A 20,409-nucleotide genomic window follows, 5' to 3' on the forward strand; every position below is an offset into this window, starting at 1 on the left:
CTGTAAAGCACGAAAAGCAGGAAGTCACTCAGTACTTAATGTCTGTATTGCTGGTTTTTAATATCCAGGAAGGTTGGGTTTGGGAGAAGGGGGTGGGATTATGGACATTGGGGAGGGTATGTGCTTTGGTAAGTGCTGTGAAGTATGTAAACCTGGTGATTCACAGACCTGTACCCCTGGGGATAAAAATACATGTTTATAAAAAATAAAAAATTAAAAATTAAAAAAATATATATTAAAAAAAGAAAAAAAGAAGAAGACTCAGTTTGAAGACTGGAGTGTTGGTCCATTACCTTCATTCCACAACATGTAGAGATTTATTTCCTCTTCTGGACATTTATGATTATAATTTCATTCATTATCTTTATTTAATAAATATTTATTGGACACTAGTGTAAGGAGAATGAATGGTCAGTCTATAGCCACCTAGAACACTGTGGATGTATCTCACTAACATAAAGTTGAAGAAGAGAATCCATACATAAAAGCAATGTGCTATATAATTTATATAAAGTAAAAGCAAATACAAATTAATCTATGCTATTGTAAGTCAGGATTGTGATTACCCATGGGGATGTATGGATTGGACTGGGCACAATGGGGGACTTCCGGTGAGCATGCAACGTTCTATTTCTTAATATGGGTATTGCATACGGAGTATGTTCAATTTGTGAAGTGTTATTGAGGTTGTTACTTATGATTTAGACATGTTGTAACTATTTTATATTTTCATAGAAGTTAAAACGATATAAAGAAAAATATTTCCTGGGCACTGCAAGACCCTAGAGTTTCAGAAGTGTGTACAGCAGCCATGTACCTCATTCTCACAGTATATGTAGTCAGGTGGGGAACACAGGCAAGTTCCAGCACATACACTATGACAGGGTTTCCCAGGAAAAATGACAGCTAAGAGATTTGAAGTGTAAATAGATGTTTCCTGGTGTAAGTGGTCAGGAAAGGAGGAGTGCACCTGGTTGCAGGAACAGCAAGGGCATGACTCTGAAGGATGAAAGCATGCGGGACGGATGAATAAAATGGCAGGCACGCAAGATGAGACTGGATAGAAACTAGGGCCAGATTAAAAAAGACCTTTTAAGCCACTTCAGAAGTTTGATATGTATCACACTGAAGTTATTGAGAAACAATGGAAGGGGACATGGCAGGCTGCAGTCCTGACCAGATGTGGTTTTAGAAAAATTACTATCATCAGAGAGGAAGGAATAAATTGGAGAGGGCAAATTTGCAGGGTGGGAGCCTGTATTCCAGGCAGGAAGTAATGGAGGTCTAGCTGTGCTGGTAGCGGGGCCGGGGTGGAGGTTGTTGATTGAAGTATTGAGGGGCATTTAGGAGGTAGACCTGATAAAATTTATTTAGTACTAGATTGGAAGTGAGGAAGAAAGAGGGGTCAAGATCGAGCAGCTTGATGGATGGCAGACACTGGTAGGAAGATGATGAGTACTGATCTGGGCATAGAGAGAATGGGACTATCATGATTCCCGCTGAGAACACTCTTCCAATGGTATGCTTTCTTCCTGTGCCTACAGTCCTTCCTAACAGCAAGGGCTATTCAAAACAACTGCATTAATGGTGAAATGAAAAGATGCTATTAGGTCCATTCATTGGGCAACTTGAAGCATGTCCTGTAACTACTAGGTTTTTCAGCTTCTTTCTCTGTGAAATGATGACAATTAAGAAGCTCCACCTCTCCACAGGGAAGTAGAGAATGTAAAATGGAATCCTAATTGGAATCATGCTCCCTAAATCCATGGAGCTCTTTTTTTCACCATATTTATTCTTGGAGAGCATTTCCCTATACATTCTTTTGCACCTGATGTTAGGTGATATAAAATGTTTGTTCCCTCTAATGTCACATTCATAGGAAAGACATTTCTGATATCTGTAGGAAAAGGAGTGCAATCAGACCCTCTCTCATTGTTAACTTTGAGACAGGATCTTTCTGTGTCTATCTTTGCCATTTCGGTATTTTGGTTCAATCTATGTTCCCAAAAATTTGCTCCTGAGGGGCACGCTTCTCCTGAGAGCTGAGCTGCTCTCAGCACTTTTTGTTAAAGAACTGGTACCACCATCCACAAGTTGGGTACACAACTTTGATTGCAGCCAGGAAATTAGTCTGAATCTAGGCCCCCCACATGGAAAGACCCAATGACTACCCACAGACTCTCCTGCTGGCTAATGAAGAAAATCACAGATGCCAGTTTACAATTACTCTCCAATTTTATTTGTTGTCTAGGAAGATAAATGAAAATCCTTTTAGCATGTGTGTTTGAAAATCACTCCAGTAGGAAAAGCCAGGTTTGCATGTAATCATCATTTAACTAATACTGCCGGTATAAAATTATAATCATAATTTAAACTGTAAATCACAGAGGTAGAGATGATTTGTATGGCTGCCTAAAGTTTCCGTGTTATGTTCAGTGTATGGTATTTTGAGGGGAAGTCCTGCCTCAACCATGAACCCTCCCTCAATTCTGAAATAATTTCTGTAATCACTATATATACCACTGTGGTATATATTAATATTAGGCAAAATATGGAGAACTGTCTCACAGAAAATATCATGGGAATCATTCATATAGTTCTGCTCAAGAAAAAATAAATAACTTGGTAGCTGCTGAATATATAGTAGTACATGGTGTTAGAAAGAATCTGACTTAAGAATTTATTACCTATTTACTTTGCTTTCAGTATCTTGGGTATCCAAGGGCCTTCTAAGTACTGAGTTTGTACCATGATCTTTGAATTCAGGGATTGCAGGTGTGGGTTAGACCATTCTCTTTTTCGTGTCTGTGCTCTAATTCTTTCTTTACCTGTGCCCAGGCTGTTCTTGAATCCATCCACTAAGATTTTTTTTTTTTCTTTTTTGCACTGATTGCACATTTTGCATGGATGTTTAGCTGCTTTTTAAATCTTGATTTTGCTTTACAGATTAGGTAGTTTTCTTTGTTTCTTGTGATGTTTAAAACAATCTTGGGTTGCTTTTTACCTGCAACTCTTTACCTACAGTTATACTCTTTTTTCATCAGCAGATTCTTCTGTGATGTTTTGTGTCTTTCTGTTTATAAATTTTGACTGTGACCCCTCTTATATATGCGCAATTTACCACATGTTCTGGCTGATGGACTCAATATTCAGTGAGACTCAATTTCCCTCAAGACAGATCCTTTCTTGCACCTTCCTTGTATCTTCTCTTATACCTTTCTATTTACAGTTTCCTATTTTTAGAACTGCCTTCATCTCTGCTTCTAGAAGTAATGGGTACCACTGATTTCTGGATCATTGTTCTATGGAAATACACTTTTCTATTTTCATTTCATCCGTATAATAAGAAAGAGCCATATTTGAATGGCTCAACTGAGAATATTTTAAAGCGCACTATTATAAAGCACATTAAATATGACCAGTGGATGATTAATTGCTTTACTGTTCATACATTAATAAAGCACGCATGTGTTGATCACATACTGTGTGTCAGGACCCTTCTGGTCTGCTCATATCTAAAGCTGAGCAGGGTGTTTCTAGTTGAGGAGACTGACAAGCAAACAATTATTATATGATCTAAGAAACACTCTTCTAGAACTATGACAAAGACTTCTGAAAGATCAGATGGTATTAATTATCACAGCAGTGTATGGATATTTACTTTGTACAAAGATTTAATTTTACTGATAACCTTGAGAGGCAGCTGACAGTGATAAATGCATGTTAATATTCCATTTTACAAATGAGGAAATGAGTCATTCCATGAACAGAAGTTATATCCCTACTAAGTGGCAGTCCTGGCTTTTTCAAGCATATCTCTCTTAACTCTAAACCATTCCTTATGAGTAGAAACTGAGGGGACTTCATGGAGGGGACGGCAGCTGAACCGGGACTTGGATGAGTAGAGATGAGCCAGTCAGAATTGTTCTTGAAAGAGAGCAGTCACATAAGCATGGGAAGGATCTCAGAATGGGAATAGCAATTCCTATTCCCATGGGATCTAGGGAACACTGAGGAGGTGGGTAAGCCATGGACTGGAAAGGGAGAAGGGATTGGATCCTGAAGACTTTATTGCCACCATTGTCTCTCATATTAGCCAGCTCTAGCATATCATTGGGATTGGGGAGAGAAATAAAGGGGTTGGGGATGGGATTGAGAGCTGGGATAAGTACGTTACTGACATGTATTTAAATAAGGAAAATATAAAGTTAAGATACTGGCAGTGTGTGTGTGAATTCTCTGCTTCATTTGCCTCATGTATAATGGTACCACAGAGCTACCTTCAAATGAGCAGTGTGTACCTACCATCCTGAGGCGGTGTTTACCTTGTAAACACTTATTGCCTCATTGCACCCTCCTTCCCTTACTGCACAGCATCTGTTTCAGTTGATGACTAGACTCCACCTCAAAGGTTTCAACGAACAACTTTTTTTAAAAAAAACCTCAGCTGTGGCTGAACTTTACAAGGAAGAAATTCAACTCCCCCGTCCCCTCAAAAACCCCCTGTGTTCTGGAGAGTTTGTGTTGTGTTCAATGACCTCAGTCAACTAAGCTATAACAACAACAACAACAACAACAGCAACAATTTGTGATAACCTTCAGAGGAATGCTGGTGATCTACGGTGTTTTGGCCTTTGGTAAGCATATGCACATTTGATTACCACCTAGGTAGAAATATCTCCCTATAATAGACATCACTCAGGTGATGGGCTACATAGTGGGGAAATTTTCCTTCCTTCCTTCCTTCCTTCGTTCCTCCTTCTTTCTTTTTTCATGCAACAGTGACAGGTTTTCAATTTGTGTGACACATAATGTTTTGAGGCTTTTTTTTTCTTTCTTTTTTTTTTTTTTTTGCATTCACAAAGAGATTCCTCTGTTTTACTGGTGTGTATTTTAGAAGAAGTGAAGACATAAAGAACTTTTACTTGCTGTGGTCCTTTGTTGAAACAGATATTTTCCTCTCAGGTACATGTGCACAGTGATCAAACACAGGCCATCTGAGCACATTATTTCATTTGAAATCCCAATTAAAGTGTCTCATAACTATTACAAGTTTAGTTGAACTTGTGTTCTTGGATTGTACTCCCTGTCAGCCACTCTTTTTATCTCAGAGCTGGATAATCACTAAATTCTTGTATTTATTTCCATTTTCCCAATTAGCTTAAGTTGTTAGTGCAATTTATATTTCCTGGTTCTTCTAAGTTCTTGCCAATTACTTTGCAACATTGAACACTTTAACTGTGCTTGCTCTGGGGTCCTACCAATGAAACAGTAATTAACTGAGATACTTGCCTCTTTTCCTTGAAAGTTAAGAGAATGAGATTATACTCCGATAAACAGGTTTAAAGCAAAATGATGGTAACTCTTTTGATAACAAATTTTTAATCATAGCTTACATGTAATTCATTTTTTACGTTAGTGTAAACCACAGAAATGAAAACAAACCAAATTAGGTTTTGTCAGATATAATAAAATGCTAACAGATCAAGTCTGGCTTGGCTCAGTGATACTCTACAATTTACATGACATTTTAAATGAATCATAAAATGTTAATCAAGTAGAAATCTTGACCAAATCTAAGTAATCTGATTGAGCTCTGCTATAGATATGAAGCAAATGGAGTTTTCTCTTCTTACTGAATTTTTTATCTTTAAAAAATTCATTTATGGTTATTGAAGAACGGACTTAGAAATAGTTTTTAAAATATCTAAAATTATTCTCTTCCTAACACTTTCAGTATTTTGATCATTTTTCTGTGAAGAAAAGTGAAATGGGGATAAATTATTCCAAATGTTTTAATAGCTAAATTGAATTTCAGACATACTTAGGGCAAAGAATAGATTATCAACATTTACTAAATTTCTAATAATGCATCTAGATAAAGATGCTAAGGAACTGAAAAGATACTATAGAATAAATCATGTGTGTGTGTGTGTATACAGTTGATCCTTGAACATGAGTCTGAACTGCATGGGTCCACTTACACACAAAGTTTTTAAATAAATACAATACTGTGCTGTAAATGTATTTTCTCTTAAGATTTTCTTTCTTTCTTTCTTTTTTTTTTTAAGATTTTAGTTACTTATTTGACACAGAGAGAGAGATCACAAGCAGATAGAGAGGCAGGCAGGGGTGGGGGGGAAGCAGGCTCCCTGCTGAGCAGAGAGCCTGATGTGGGGCTCAATCCCAGGACCCTGAGATCACAACTTGAGCCAAAGGCAGAGGCCTAACTCACTGAGCACCCAGGTGCCCCTCTTAAGATTTTCTTAAATGACATTTTCTTTTCTCTAGCTTACCCTTGTAAGAATATAGTATATAATACATAAAACATACAAAATATATTTTAATTGACTATTCGTATTATTAGTTAGGCTTCTTGTCAACAGTGGGTTATTATAGTAGTTGAGTTTTGGGGAAGTCAAAAGTTGTATTTGGATTTTTGACTGTGCAGGGGTCCGTGCCCCTAATCCTGGTGTTGTTCAAAGGTACACACACACACACACACACACACACACACACACAGCATATACTGTGTGTTTATATATACACACACACACATATGTGTGTGTGTGCATGCATATATATATACACTCCAACCTATTCTGATTTTATAATTTTATATGGATCTAGTACCATAGAAGCCTAAAATCTAGAGAAGATGTGAGAGGGTTTTTGTGTTGCAGGAGTGTCAGATATTTGGTTTGGGGCAAAGACTGGGATGGAAATGAGGGATATCTGAGTTGGGAGGTTCTGCAAATGACACCAGAGAAAGAGATTCTGTAGCTATCTGAAGGTAGATTGTCTTCAATAGGAGTAGCAGCCATCTATCCCTTTGCTTCTTTAAAGTCTTCAACTCAACTTACTGGGAGATCATTTCTTTTTTATTGTCAACATATAGTCAATTTTATTATGTAAATTTAAAAATTACTTTTAAAAAGGTAATATTGTACTCTTTCCTTCATTAGATTCTACTAAATTCTCTTGAGGTGGGGGGACTGTGCACGATCCATTGTTCTATATCCTGAACACCCCACTCCCATGCACTACCCCGTATTCCCAAACTCCCCACTCTGCCCTGTTTTTATCCCGCTGGATTTATCATAATCTAATATTCTTTTATATATTATATTTCTGTTATTGTTCATCTCCTCTTCCTAGAATGTGTGCTCCATGAGGGAGGATACTGTTGTCTGTTCTTTTTGTTTTGTTTGCCAAATGTCTAGAAAAGTGCCTAGAAGTAAAGTGTTGAGTAATTAAGCGTTGTCTGAATTGTTGGGTCCATAGTTAAATATTTTGGTTGGTTCCATATATCTTACGATTGCACTGTTCTTTTTTCCTTGCAATTAGAGCTACAAAGCCAGACATTTAATCAGCATAGTCTTTCTTCCTTTTTCTATGATTTGGGAGCAATTCATTGGCCTGAAAGGGAAGAAAGAACATGAACTGGGAAGACTGAAGCATCATGAAGAAAGAGGGTTTTCTGCTCTGGTCTATGCTAATTCAGAATTTGCCTCAGTGTCCTGAGCTTATAGGTAGGAGACCTTGGTTCTTGTTCCATCTTGTCACTAATTTACTATGGGACATTGAACAAATCGCTGTCTCAGTTTCGTTGTTTATAAGATGGGGGTAATAATAGTTTTAGAAGTTTAGGATGCTATATATTTGTAAACACATTATTATTATTATTGATTTTATTTAACAAAAAATGTTTCCCTAAGATACCATATCTTTATGTGTGGAGTAAGATTTTAAGGCATAATATATGATATATAATCATATATTTGCTTAATATGCATATGAAATATGTCCTAGTTTAGAATATCAATCCTTTCTGTAAAATATTATTTTGGAGGGTATTTTTTTCATTCAGATATGAACATCAGTCACTATGTTAGCAATTAGAAAATGAAGTTTGGCTATTTGAGGTCATTGCTTTGGGCGGAGAGAATCCTGGTTTCAAAGTGAGATCTTGTGTGGAGGTTGCATGAAGGGCCCGCGGGGAAGGCTTAGGCAGGTGATGGGCATGGATGAGGAATAAGTTTGTCACAAACCAGCCCATCAGGTGCAAGGGCCATAAAATGAGGCCATGAGGGACATGGTGTTCCTGATGACAGTAGTAAATCCGTTTCAAATAAAGTGAACTGTTTGCTTAAACTTTCCTATGTTCTGTCAGACCTTTGGCTCTGAGAACCAACTCAATATAGAAATTAGCTCAGCCAGAGGCTGCAGGGCAGAAAGACTCAAAGAACAGACTATTGCATCAAAATTGTGTTTAGTAACACAAAAGTCTCATGAAATGTTCAATATGTTGCTTTTTTAAACTTTCTAGTTTGGGCAGAATTGTCCCTTCTTATATTACTGTTCTTTTGGCATAATATGTGGAAGGAACAAAGTTTTCACCTGATAAAATACAATATATTCAGCTCTCTGACAAATCCACAGGCTTTTACTTTTAATTTTTTTATTAAAATTATACACAGAAAATTATTTTGCATCCCAAGAAAGTGTTGACTGCACTTATTCTCATGGGCATTTCATGTTTTATTATTTATTTATTTATTTATTTTTTAAAAGATTTTATATATTTATTTGACAGAGAACACAAGCAGGCAGAGAGGCAGGCAGAGAGAGAGAGAGAGAGAGAGAGAAGCGGGCTCTGCACTGAGCAGAGAGCCCGATGCGGGGTTCGATCCCAGGACCCCAGGACCATGACCTGGGCTGAAGGCAGAGGCTTTAACCCGCTGAGCCACCCAGGTGCCCCTTATTTTTATTTTTATGTGGACTTTTTCTACTTCCTTTTATCCAGTGAAGATTGTTTCAAATAAAGCTGTCTGATCTAGAAAGACGTGGTTGCTAGGGAGCCCAAGTCACAACGGCTGATGTTACTAGGGAGGATACAGAGGTGAGTCCCTGATTATAGAAGAGAACCATTTTTCATTCTCCTTGAAAGTAGTCTTTGTATACAGATGACAGGTTCACTAACTCAGTTAGGAATAAGACTCCAGAAAGAAATATGAAATTTTAATATGTTTCCTCAGAGTGATATAAATCTAAAGGTATTTCTCCCGGATGAATAAATGGGGTTTATGCCCACCTCTATCTTATTACATGGTGAAAATGCTTTTAGAAAATTCCACATGGTGCAAATCTTTGGGTTTATAAAACTGGGCAAGCTCTCTAAAACCTTGGGCTCATCACCTAGATGGTTTGATGAATCTCTGCCTATATTTCTTTTATCTTCACATTTGGTTAAGTATAGGTCAGTAAACATTCACTGAGATCTATGTGCTAGGCATTTTACTAGGGGTTTTTCATACGTTTCTCATTTAATCTTATAACCCTGTTGCAAGGTATTTTTATTTTAATAAACACTAGTAAATATTCTAGTCAGTGGAGAAGGTGTATGTGAATCCCATTCAGTGTCACTATCTTATGTCTATTGAAACATCTCCTAATGATGAATAGAATAAAAACAAGTACATCAATTTCATATAAACCACACCACCAGTTGTTTTTCTGTTAGTTTTACTACTGCTTCTGAGAAATCCATAAATGGCAAAGTTTAATGAAATACTTCCAGGAGATTGTTCTGGGATTTGAAAACAGAATGTACTAACCACTGCTTAATTTTATCCTCAGATAGTTTAATTTTAAGGTGTCTTATTAAATAATTTGGGTTTCCTGTAGGATGTTGTTAATGCCCACAATTAAACTCAATTAAAACGAACTGAATAGATATCTTGTATAGAATATTGTGCTAGAATAGGTAGGACAGTCCTTATGATGCTTTCTATACAACGTGGTGGGAATAGTACCAGATGGTAAAAAGGAAAGCATTTTGAATAGAAATCTTTTCTTAAATAATCTTTATGCCCAACGTGGGGCCCAAAGGCCCCTGAGATCAAGAGCCACATGCTCCATTGACTCAGCCAGCCAGGTACCCTGTGAGTAGGAATTTTTTTTTTTTAAAGATTTATTTATTTACTTGGTGGTGGGTAGAGAGAGGAAGGTGGAGAGAGAGAATCTCTAGCAGACTCTCCACCAATTGTGGAGCCCCACAGGGGGCTCAATCCCAGGACCCGGAGATCAGGACCCAAGCCCAAATCAAGAGTCAGAGGCTTAGCCAATTGAGCCCAACCAGGTGCCCCTGAGTAGAAATCTTAAATGTCTCTTCAATACTTGAAACTGGCAGTCAACCTTATCAGCAACATGTTCCTTTTCAAGTTTGGACATCTTCAGTTACCTATAATGTAGAACACTTTAATGGAGTCCTAAGGTCAAAGCTGAAGAGTCTCTATCCACAACTTCTTCTGAGATTATGGAGTTTTCATTGTTAGCAGCATCCACTCACAGAGCATATGGAATTGACTAATATCCTTTAAGAAAACGCCGTGAATGTTGGGGTCTGAATGAAGAAGACATGTACCACACTGAAAAGTGGATTAGCACCCTAGTAACCTGAGAAACCACATCTTGTAGCTCAGAATACCTTTTAGAAAGCAAAAATGGATTTAAAAAGAAAGAGAAATGTTCTTGGAGAGCAAGCTCTATGACTTGAGTGAGATTTATTGAGGCAATTATTGTGTCTGGGTTTTCAAAAGTGCTGGAAAAATTTTATGATCACCACTAGGCACTTGTAGTCTGGTCAGTGGAGATACAAGAGAAAGATTATTTAATCCTCTGAATATATGGATTTATTGTCTGTGGGAATAAGGATTGAGAGTTGTTCCATGTAGTGCTTTTTCCTACAATAGATTATTATTATTATTATTATTTTAGATTTTCTTTTAAAAAAAAAATGTGAGGGTATTGTTCTAAAGAGACTTTGGTCTCTTCCTCTGAAATACCTGTTTGTTGATTACTATTAGGGGCAGGACATTTGATGAGGCAGATTGGTTCAAGTTATAACAAATGCCACCCTACTTCAATGGAGGTTGTTTAGAAATGTTGTATTTTGGGATTACTATCCTAATGATTATCTATGAATTTAACACTGTCAATCTCTTATCTCATGGAGAGTGTGGGCAAGCCTTTAAATGACTCCAATTTTAGAGATGGTGACATTGTGCATTAGACATCATCCTTTGCAGCAGACCTAAGCCTTGAATACAGACCTAGATAAGATATTTTTAGGAAAGACCAGACTTGTTTCTCAATCCACTGGTTGCTCATAAAACAAGACAATTAGAGCAGCATGACTTTTTTTTTTAATAATTTTTTATTTTTTATAAACATATATTTTTGTCCCCAGGGGTACAGGTCTGTGAATCACCAGGTTTACACACTTCAGAGCACTCACCAAACATAGGAGGAAAGGGGAGGTATTCTTCCATATACTTTGTGATTTTATCTGTAAGACAACTTTTCAGGAAAGACCTTATAAATAATTGTAGTAAGAGGCAAGTTGTTAAGGGAAATGACAGTATTAAAATCATCTGTAAGGCTGCATTGTTTATAAATGAGCCAGTTTGTTTTGAAAGATTGATTCATCTAGTGAGTCAAAACAGCCAAAGTATTTGTATAAATTACCTATGTTGATATGGCCTAGGGCCTAGGCCTATATATAAAAAGATTTATAATATACATATTATATGTATATGTCCAATTCACAAAGCATCCGGAAACTGTTATGAAGCTTTCAACATGGTTTAGTGTGGGTCCCCCTATAGCAAGAAAAGGAAACATTTAATTCTTCCCAAGATATCTACTGAGCCCCTATTTTATGTCAGGCATTGCAAATGTGATTATGGATTAGAAATAGGGAAACAATCTGACTATAAAATAATATTTACTAAGCACAACATTGCTATTGAGAAAGATTGTGTGAAACAAAATAGGATTATTTAACCTTGAGTGTCAAGTCAGTTATCATTGCCTATTCGGGAATATATCGGTCCATCATAGCAAAACCCAAAGAACCTGCATATTTTTAGGTTATAATCACAGGAAATTAAAAAACTGTTTCACAGTCTTCTTTGCTCTTCAGATACATGCAAATAATTGCTGCTATGCTTTTTCTTATTGTTCTTTCTCTTCTAACAGGCAATGGCTACAATTGATTCAGTACTACTTTACCAGAATAAGTAAAGGTCTATTTGCCTTTCATGATATTAAATTAAATCTGTCTGAAAGATAAACAACTTAAATTTTAATGCTTCACATTCAAGAATGCATCTGTGCTAATATTTAAATAATACAATACATCTATCTTTCAGACTCTGATTTAATGTTTTGGTCTTCTTTGGTTTTAGGCTTTTGCTGAAAGCTCTAAATTTATTTAATCCTTCTCTTTTCCAGAAATGTGAGGGTATTGTTCTAAAGCTTGCTTGACTTAAAAAAAAAAAGGTGCAAATCTTACTTCAGATTCATCCACTGAATTATTTATTTTACCAGTTAACCTCAACGTTTAGTCATAAAGGCAAATAATATAATGCAATGTTACCTATACTATTTTTTAGTATATTTGATAGAAGTATAGAATGACCACATCATCAAATATATGCTTATAAAGAAATTTGTTTTATGTCTTTCCTCACTAATTTGAATTACGCCATTCCTCAAATCACTGAAGGTGAAGCAATCTTTCTAAGATTTCTATATGAATATAGAAATTTCTTTTTCACTTTTCATATATAAGATGAACAAGTAGAGTGTAGATACATTTTCATTTTTATTTTTTCCTCCTTTATATTGCTATATATTATTGCTGAACTACCTCCCTCTTGATGGAGAGTTTGTAATATACACACTCACTTTGCCTCATAAGACAAGATAGAGTAAGAAAAAAAATTCAGGACTCTAACACTATTCCTTCCATTTGAAACCTTGAAGAACTTCAGTTTCTTCATTTGCAAAATGGAGTCAATGATATCTACATTTTTTGGGTGTTATGAAGATTAAATTAACATGCCAAACAGATTCTGACAAATTGTGGGCAATAAAAATGTATCAACCCTTTTCTTCTTATTGTTAATTGTTATTGTTATTCTTATTGTTAACAGCAGAACAAAGCAAGCCATTCTTTACTTTTTTTCCCCAAGAAGATCCAGGAAAAATGGCAAGACTTTATTTTACTTTTCATAATGTATAAGATTGTCATTCAGAAGACACAGAATTTAGTACTAGGAGATAATCATAGTATTGTTTTCACGTGTCTTCTTAGAAGTAAATAAATTATACTCATTTAAAATTTTATTAACCATAGAAACTATCCTACAGTTTGACAAATTATTTAAATAAATGAAATTGGCTTGAAATTTTATGTGTTTTGGAAAATCTGTGTAGAGCTCAAATACATCTTTTTCGCCTTGCAAATATTTGGTTCATAATTATGCACAAAGGACTTCTTAATGAGTGTTAATAAAATACAACTCTCAGATGAAGTAGTTCACATCTAACCTTTAAAAAATTCTGTCTTAGGCATTTTTGGTGGATAGTCTCTGGGATGGCCACCACCAGTTTCTTTCTTCTCTGCACCTGTACATTCTTCCTCGTATCAAGGGATGGAATCTAATTTCCATCTCCTTGAATCTGGGCTAGCTTAAGTGACTAGTGTGACCAATAAAATGGAGTAGGAGTGATGCTCTGTAGCCTCCAAGCCTAGGTTATAAGAAGTTTCATATCTTCTTTGTTGATCTTTTGGGATATTTCCTCTCAGAACCAATTAGCCTTTTTGGGAGAACTCCCAGACACATGGAGAAGCCATGTACAGGAGCTCTGCTTGACAGTGCCAGCTGAGCTCCAGTTGGAGACCCTTATCCACAGTGAGCCACAAGAATGAGCCACCTTGGATGTCAAGCCCAGTTAAGGCCTCAAATGACTCTAGCCCTAGTGACTAGTGGACACCACATAAGAATCCCTGAGCTAGACTGAATCAAACTGCAGAACCATGAGGGAAAATGGAAAACTGTTGTTTTAAGCCACCAAGTTTGGGGTAGTTTGTTATATAATAGAAATATGGATAACAGGAATAGCATTTGTAAGCAAACTACCTGTCCATATAAAGATGTGGTATTTGCTATGTTAAACCTCAAATCACTAAGTGATTTGTGTCCTTAATAGGCCCAAATCCTGCTTTTTATTTCATTGTGATCAGGTTTTAAAAATATAGTGAATGTATGGTGTTAGATTTGAGGGGGAAAATTAAAATATAGAATTTTGGAACTTGGAGCTTCATATGCATCCATCCATTCATTTAAATATTGATTATGTACATATGCAAAGCAATATGCCAGGTGCTGTGGGGGATAAAGGGATGAGTCAGAAAGCTGTACCCATATTAGCATTTTGAAGACCCTCCCTTTTCCCTCTGAAGACAATAAAACACTGTTCATGTTCCCTGCTGGGTTTTCATTGGTTACATATCTCTTCAGTTGTTTTTCTTTTATTCTTTTGATCTCTTTTTTTTTCTTTTTCAAATTGTTAGCTTCTTTTAGTGCTTGGAAAATGAAAAAAAAAAAAAAAAAAAAAACAAAACCCAACCTAGTTTGAAGGAAAAATAGTCACATACCTAAAGACATAATGATAATAAAAAAAAACCTCATACAAACTAGAAATGCTAGTAAGCAACCTGAATTTTTGGTGAAGTTTTTTATTTTTATCTTTTGACCCAGTTTATTTTTTGACACTATAATGTTGTCTTTCAGTGAGATTTATGTTCATGATGTGATATAAATGATAAGATAAATAATAACAATTTTTGTGTATCCCAGATGCTTCAAGTGTGATAAACCAACTATTAATTGCTTTCAAGTACTATGACTTTGTTAAGAACATGAACTTTGAAGGGAGAGAAGCTGGGCCATATTTACCACTGACATTTGTCTTTTTTTTTTTTTAACCTTAGGTGATTTTCAAAACACTCTTAACCTAAGTTTTATTAAATATAAAGTGAGTATAAAAGTACTGATACCCAAAGGCTATTATTGGTATTGGTTGAAAGTTTGCATGTGAAGTATTTGCAAGGGTTCTAGCACATAGTAAGAGAACCAACATTTTTTTAAAATCACAGTCGCAGGTGATTACATTTTTTAGGTTCTTAAACAATGGTAGTGCTGAGGGTTTAGTGAAAAATTATTTAAGTTCCATGGTCAGTGGGGCAATTAAAAAATGACCTGGACCTATTTACTTTTTACAACTGATTTTTAAATTTAAAACAACCATTTAAAAGGCAGTGTAAGCTTTCTTTAAATGAAATCCCATAAAAATGGGCCATTTTTCTGGTTGAAATGGAGGTAGGGATGAATATGACTTTCTGCAGTGGTTCTCTTAGGACGAAAACCTAATGGCTTAACAAATCCCAGGTTAAAAAGGATGGCACTGCGGGGTGCCTGGGTTGCTCAGTTGGTTAAATGTCCAACTCTTGGATTTGGCACAGGTCCTGATCTCATGGTTCGTGAGACCAAACACCGCATCAGGCTCCACACTCAGTGGGGATTTGCTTGGATATTCTCTCCCTCTACCCCTCCAATACTCCCCCTCAAATAAATAAATAAATCTTAAAAAAACAAAAACAAAAAACAAAAACAAAAACACAATGGCACTAACTTATTATTTTTATGTCTGTGGCTCTATTTCTTTCTTGTCCTGCTGGCTATGTGTTGGAAGCCCTTAAAACTATATAGTATCCTAAATGTCCTTCCTATGTCATTTCTTGCCTTCCTACCAGAGTAGAGTTCCTGTTCCTCACTATTCCTAGAGAATCCTAACTTTGATTTTGCTTTTCAGAGATCAGTTTCATTGCTTCAGTTTGGAAATGAAAGGCCATTAAGTGGAATATGTTTTAAGGGAAAAAAACAAACTTGAAATGAATTAAATTTACTATGGCAAACATTTGATCCCAGTTACAAATGAAATAAAACAAGTTTCACCTGAATTGCTCAAGCAAACTGAGCTACATTTTCATTCCATAGTTTTGAGTTTTATAATTTGGGATTTCTCCAAATACATTCTAGGGAAGTTGGTGAAGACATTACCAGCTGGTAAGCACAGATGTTATTTCATTAACATATTTAACCAAACCTTGATGAATCCTAATATATATATTTCCTTAAACCAAGATGTTTCTTTCCTTGAATTCTTCTACTCAAAGACTTCCAAAAATTTCCAGGGATGTCAACACATATTCATGAGATTTGCCTGGTAGTAGGTCTTACTTTAATAAGTCTTGTCCAAACTCCACAGACGTTTAGAGCTGCTCCCCAATTCTTGTGCACCTCAAAGCTTTGCTACTGCTGTTGCTCATCAAGCTAGGTGTGTTTTACATCTGGCACAGGGAGTCTTGCAGCTTACTCTTGCACCTATAAAACATGAATGATAACATCTCTTCTGCTCTCTGTTAGAGGAAAGAGCTAAAGTTTCCTGGAAAAAGCTAAGTCCTAAAGTAGTTGGTGACAGTTGTTTTAATTAAAGATATGCTTATTTTAAAAGGATGAAAGACCTCAATGTGAGACAGGAATCCATCAAAATTCTAGAGGAGAAAATAGGCAGTAACTTCTTTGACGTTGCCCATAGCAACTTCTTTCAAGACACATCTCCAAAGGGAAGGGAAACAAAAGTGAAAAATGAACTTTTGGGACCTAAGATAAAAATCTTGGGGCACCTGAGTGGCTCAGTGGGTTAAAACCTCTGCCTTCGGCTGAGGTCATGATCCTGGGGTCCTGGGATCGAGCCACGCATTGGGCTCTCTGCTGGGCAGGGAGCCTGCTTCCTTCTCTCTGTCTACTTGTGATCTCTGTCTGTCAAATAGTTAAGTAAAATCTTAAAAAAAAAAAAAAAAGCTTCTGCACAGCAAAGGAAACAGCCAACAAAACAAAGGAGCAAACCACAGAATGGGAGAAGTTATTCACAAATGACACTACAGACAAAGGGCTGATATCCAAGATCTCTAAAGAACTTTTCAAACTCAACACCCAAAAAACAATCACATCAAAAAATGGGTAGAAGACATGAACCCAAAGATACTTCTCTGATGAAGACATACAAATGGCTAGCAGACACACGAAAAAATGTTCATCATCATTAGCCATAAGGAAAATTCAAATCAAAACCACATTGAGATACCACTTTACACCAGTTAGAATGGCAAAGATTAACAAGGTAAGAAACAACAAATGTTGGAGAGGATGTGGAGAAAGGGGAATGCTCTTACACTGTTGGTGGGAATGCAAGTTGGTATAGTCATTTTGGAAAACAGTGTGGAGATTCCTCAAAAAATTAAAAATAGAGCTACCCTATAACTTGATGATTACACTACTAGGTATTTACTGCCAAAACACAGATGTAGTGAAAAGAAGGGCCATATGTACCCCAGTGTTCATAGCAGCAATGTCCACAATAACCAGACTCTAGAAAGAGCTGAGATGCCCTCCAACAGATGAATGGTTAAAGAAAATGTGGTCCATATATACAATGGGATATTACTCAGCCATCAGAAAGGATGAATACCCAACTTTTGTATCAACATGGATGGGATTGGAGGAGATTATGGTGAGTGAAATAAGTGAAGCAGAGAAAGTCAACTATTGTATGGTTTCACTTTCCTAACATGCAGGATATTAGGAGAAGGAAAGGAAAAGTGAAGGGGGGAAATTGGAGGGGGAGATGAACCATGAGAGACTATGGACTCGGAGAAGTAAACTGCGGAGTTAGGGAGGGGATGGATAAGCCTGATGGTGGGGATTAGGGAGGGTATGTATTACATGGATCACTGGTTGTTGTACATAAAGAATGAATCTTAGAACGCTGCATTAAAAACTAATGGTATATTTTATGATGACTAGCATAACACAATAAAATTTAAAAAATAAAATTTAAATAATATAAATACATATAGGTAAAAGAGGGAGTCCCCTATTTCTGTCCATTTGTTAAAATCTTCTATATATTTCTCCTTTTTTTGTTTTGCTATCATATACATATCTATATGTATTTTTAAAATCAGAACTTTTAGGGAAAAGGAGAAAGAGAATGAGGCAGAGGTAATATTTGGATGATAATGGATGAAAATATACCAACTTTACCTTGATTAGTATTTTATGATATATTTTACCATACTTTCATTTTCAACTTTTCTATTTTTTCCACATCGTATCCTTTATAATTAATATGCAAATTCTAATTTTAAAAATGTAGCCCCCAATTTTTTTTTCTTTTTTTAAAGGATTTTGTTTATTTATTTGACACACAGAGAGAGAGAGACAACTATAACAAATAGGCAGAGAGGCAGGCAGGGATAGCAGGGGAAGCAGTTCCCCACTGTGTAGAAAGCCCTATGCATGCTCGATCCCAGGAACCTGAGATCTTGACCTGAGCCACATAGCCCCCAATTTTTTGTTCTTTAACTGGAACCACCCATACATTTAGTTTTAATGTAATTACTAACATTTCAAATCGTCCTGTCTTTTCTCTCCTTTCTTGCCTTTTTGGGGTTAGTTATTTTTTGTTATTCCATTTTTCCCTTCTACTACTGTGGAAGTTATATATTACATTTTTTATTTTAGTGGTTTCCCTTGAATTATCATGTGACTATTTAACACATCAAAGTCTCATGTCATATAGTACCTTTACCTTGCTCCTAGGCAGTAGAAATCTTAAAGAATTTTAATGCCCTTTACTCTCTTCTTGATTTGTGTTATTTTTCTAGATATTTTAATTCTATTCCACAACATATTATTACTATCTTTTGATTAATGCTGTCAAAATTCATTTAGATTTTCTCAAGTACTAATTTCTTTTTTTTTTTTTTTAAGATTTTATTTAATTGACAGAGAGATTGAGAGAGCACAATCAGGTGGAGTGGCAGAGTGAAAGGAAGAAGCAGGCTCCCTGCTGAGCTGGGTAGGGCTCAACCTCAAGACCCTGGGATCACAACCTGAGTCAAAGGCTTGTGATTGACTGAGCAAACAGGCACAACTCAAATACTAATTTCTTTGCTCTATATTCTTGCTTTAATCTCAGACTTTCCATTTGGGATCACTTTTCTTATACCTAAAGATTATCTCTTAGGGTATTATTAATGAAGATCTCTTTGTCGCAAACTTTCTCAATTATCACTTATAAGAAAAAAAGTCATTATTTCTCCCTTTTAAAAATTACATTTTCGGGACACCTGGGTGGCTCAGTGGGTTAAAGCCTCTGCCTTCAACTCGGGTCATGATCCAAGGGTCCTGGGATCAAGCCCCGCATCGGGCTTTCTGCTTGGCAGCGAGCCTGCTTCCCCCCTCTTTCTCTGCCTGCTTCTCTGCCTACTTGTGATCTCTGTCAAATAAATAAAATATTTTAAAAAATACATTTTCTTCAGATATAGAAATCTAGATTATAGTCACTTCTTGCAGCCCACTGAAAGTGTCTTTCCACTGTCTTTTGGTGTCTTTCTTTGAAACTTGGAAAGTCAGATGTCAGTCTGTTTTCCATTGAGAGAAAAACTATTCTCTTAATCTTATTCTCTGGCTTCTTTTAACATCATCTCTTTGTCTTTGATGGTGTGCTGCTTTACTGTAATGTGACATTTCTTCTGCAATCTGTGGGTGGATGTCTCTTTTCATTTCTAGAATATTTTCTGCCACTGTCTTTCTAAATATTGCCCCTGCCTTGTTCTCTCTCTCTCCTCCATCTTGGGCTTTGATAAAAATATCTGAGACATGCTAACTCTACTCTCAATCTTTTCATCCCATTTCTTCATATTCCATTGTAGATAGTTTCTTCAAGATCAATCTTCTGGTTAGTTTTCTTTTCAGCTGGTTTTAATTTGCTCACAGTCACATCAGTTGAGTTTTTTTTTTTTTTTCACATTGGACTTTTTTTTATTGTGGTAAAAAATTCACGATGTAAAATTTATCATTTCTTAACTCTTTTTTTAATATAATTTTTTATTTTTTATAAACATATATTTTTATCCCCAGGGGTACAGGTCTGTGAATCACCAGGTTTACACACTTCACAGCACTCACCAAAGCACATAGCCTCCCCAATGTCCATAATCCCACCCCCTTCTCCCAAACCCCCTCCCCCCAGCAACCCTCAGTTTGTTTTGTGAGATTAAGAGTCACTTATGGTTTGTCTCCCTCCCAATCCCATCTTGTTTCATTGATTCTTCTCCTACCCACTTAAGCCCCCATGTTGCATCACCACTTCCTCATATCAGGGAGATCATATGATAGTTGTCTTTCTCCGCTTGACTTATTTCGCTAAGCATGATACACTCAGTCAGAATGGCTAAAATCAACAATTCAGGAAATGACAGATGCTGGCGAGGATGCGGAGAAAGGGGAACCCTCCTACACTGTTGGTGGGAATGCAAGCTGGTGCAACCTCTCTGGAAAACAGCATGGAGGTTCCTCAAAATGTTGAAAATAGAACTGCCCTATGACCCAGCAATTGCACTATTGGGTATTTACCCTAAAGATACAA

Source organism: Mustela nigripes, chromosome 1 (assembly GCF_022355385.1).
Source record: "Mustela nigripes isolate SB6536 chromosome 1, MUSNIG.SB6536, whole genome shotgun sequence".
In the NCBI taxonomy this organism is placed as follows: domain Eukaryota; kingdom Metazoa; phylum Chordata; class Mammalia; order Carnivora; family Mustelidae; genus Mustela; species Mustela nigripes.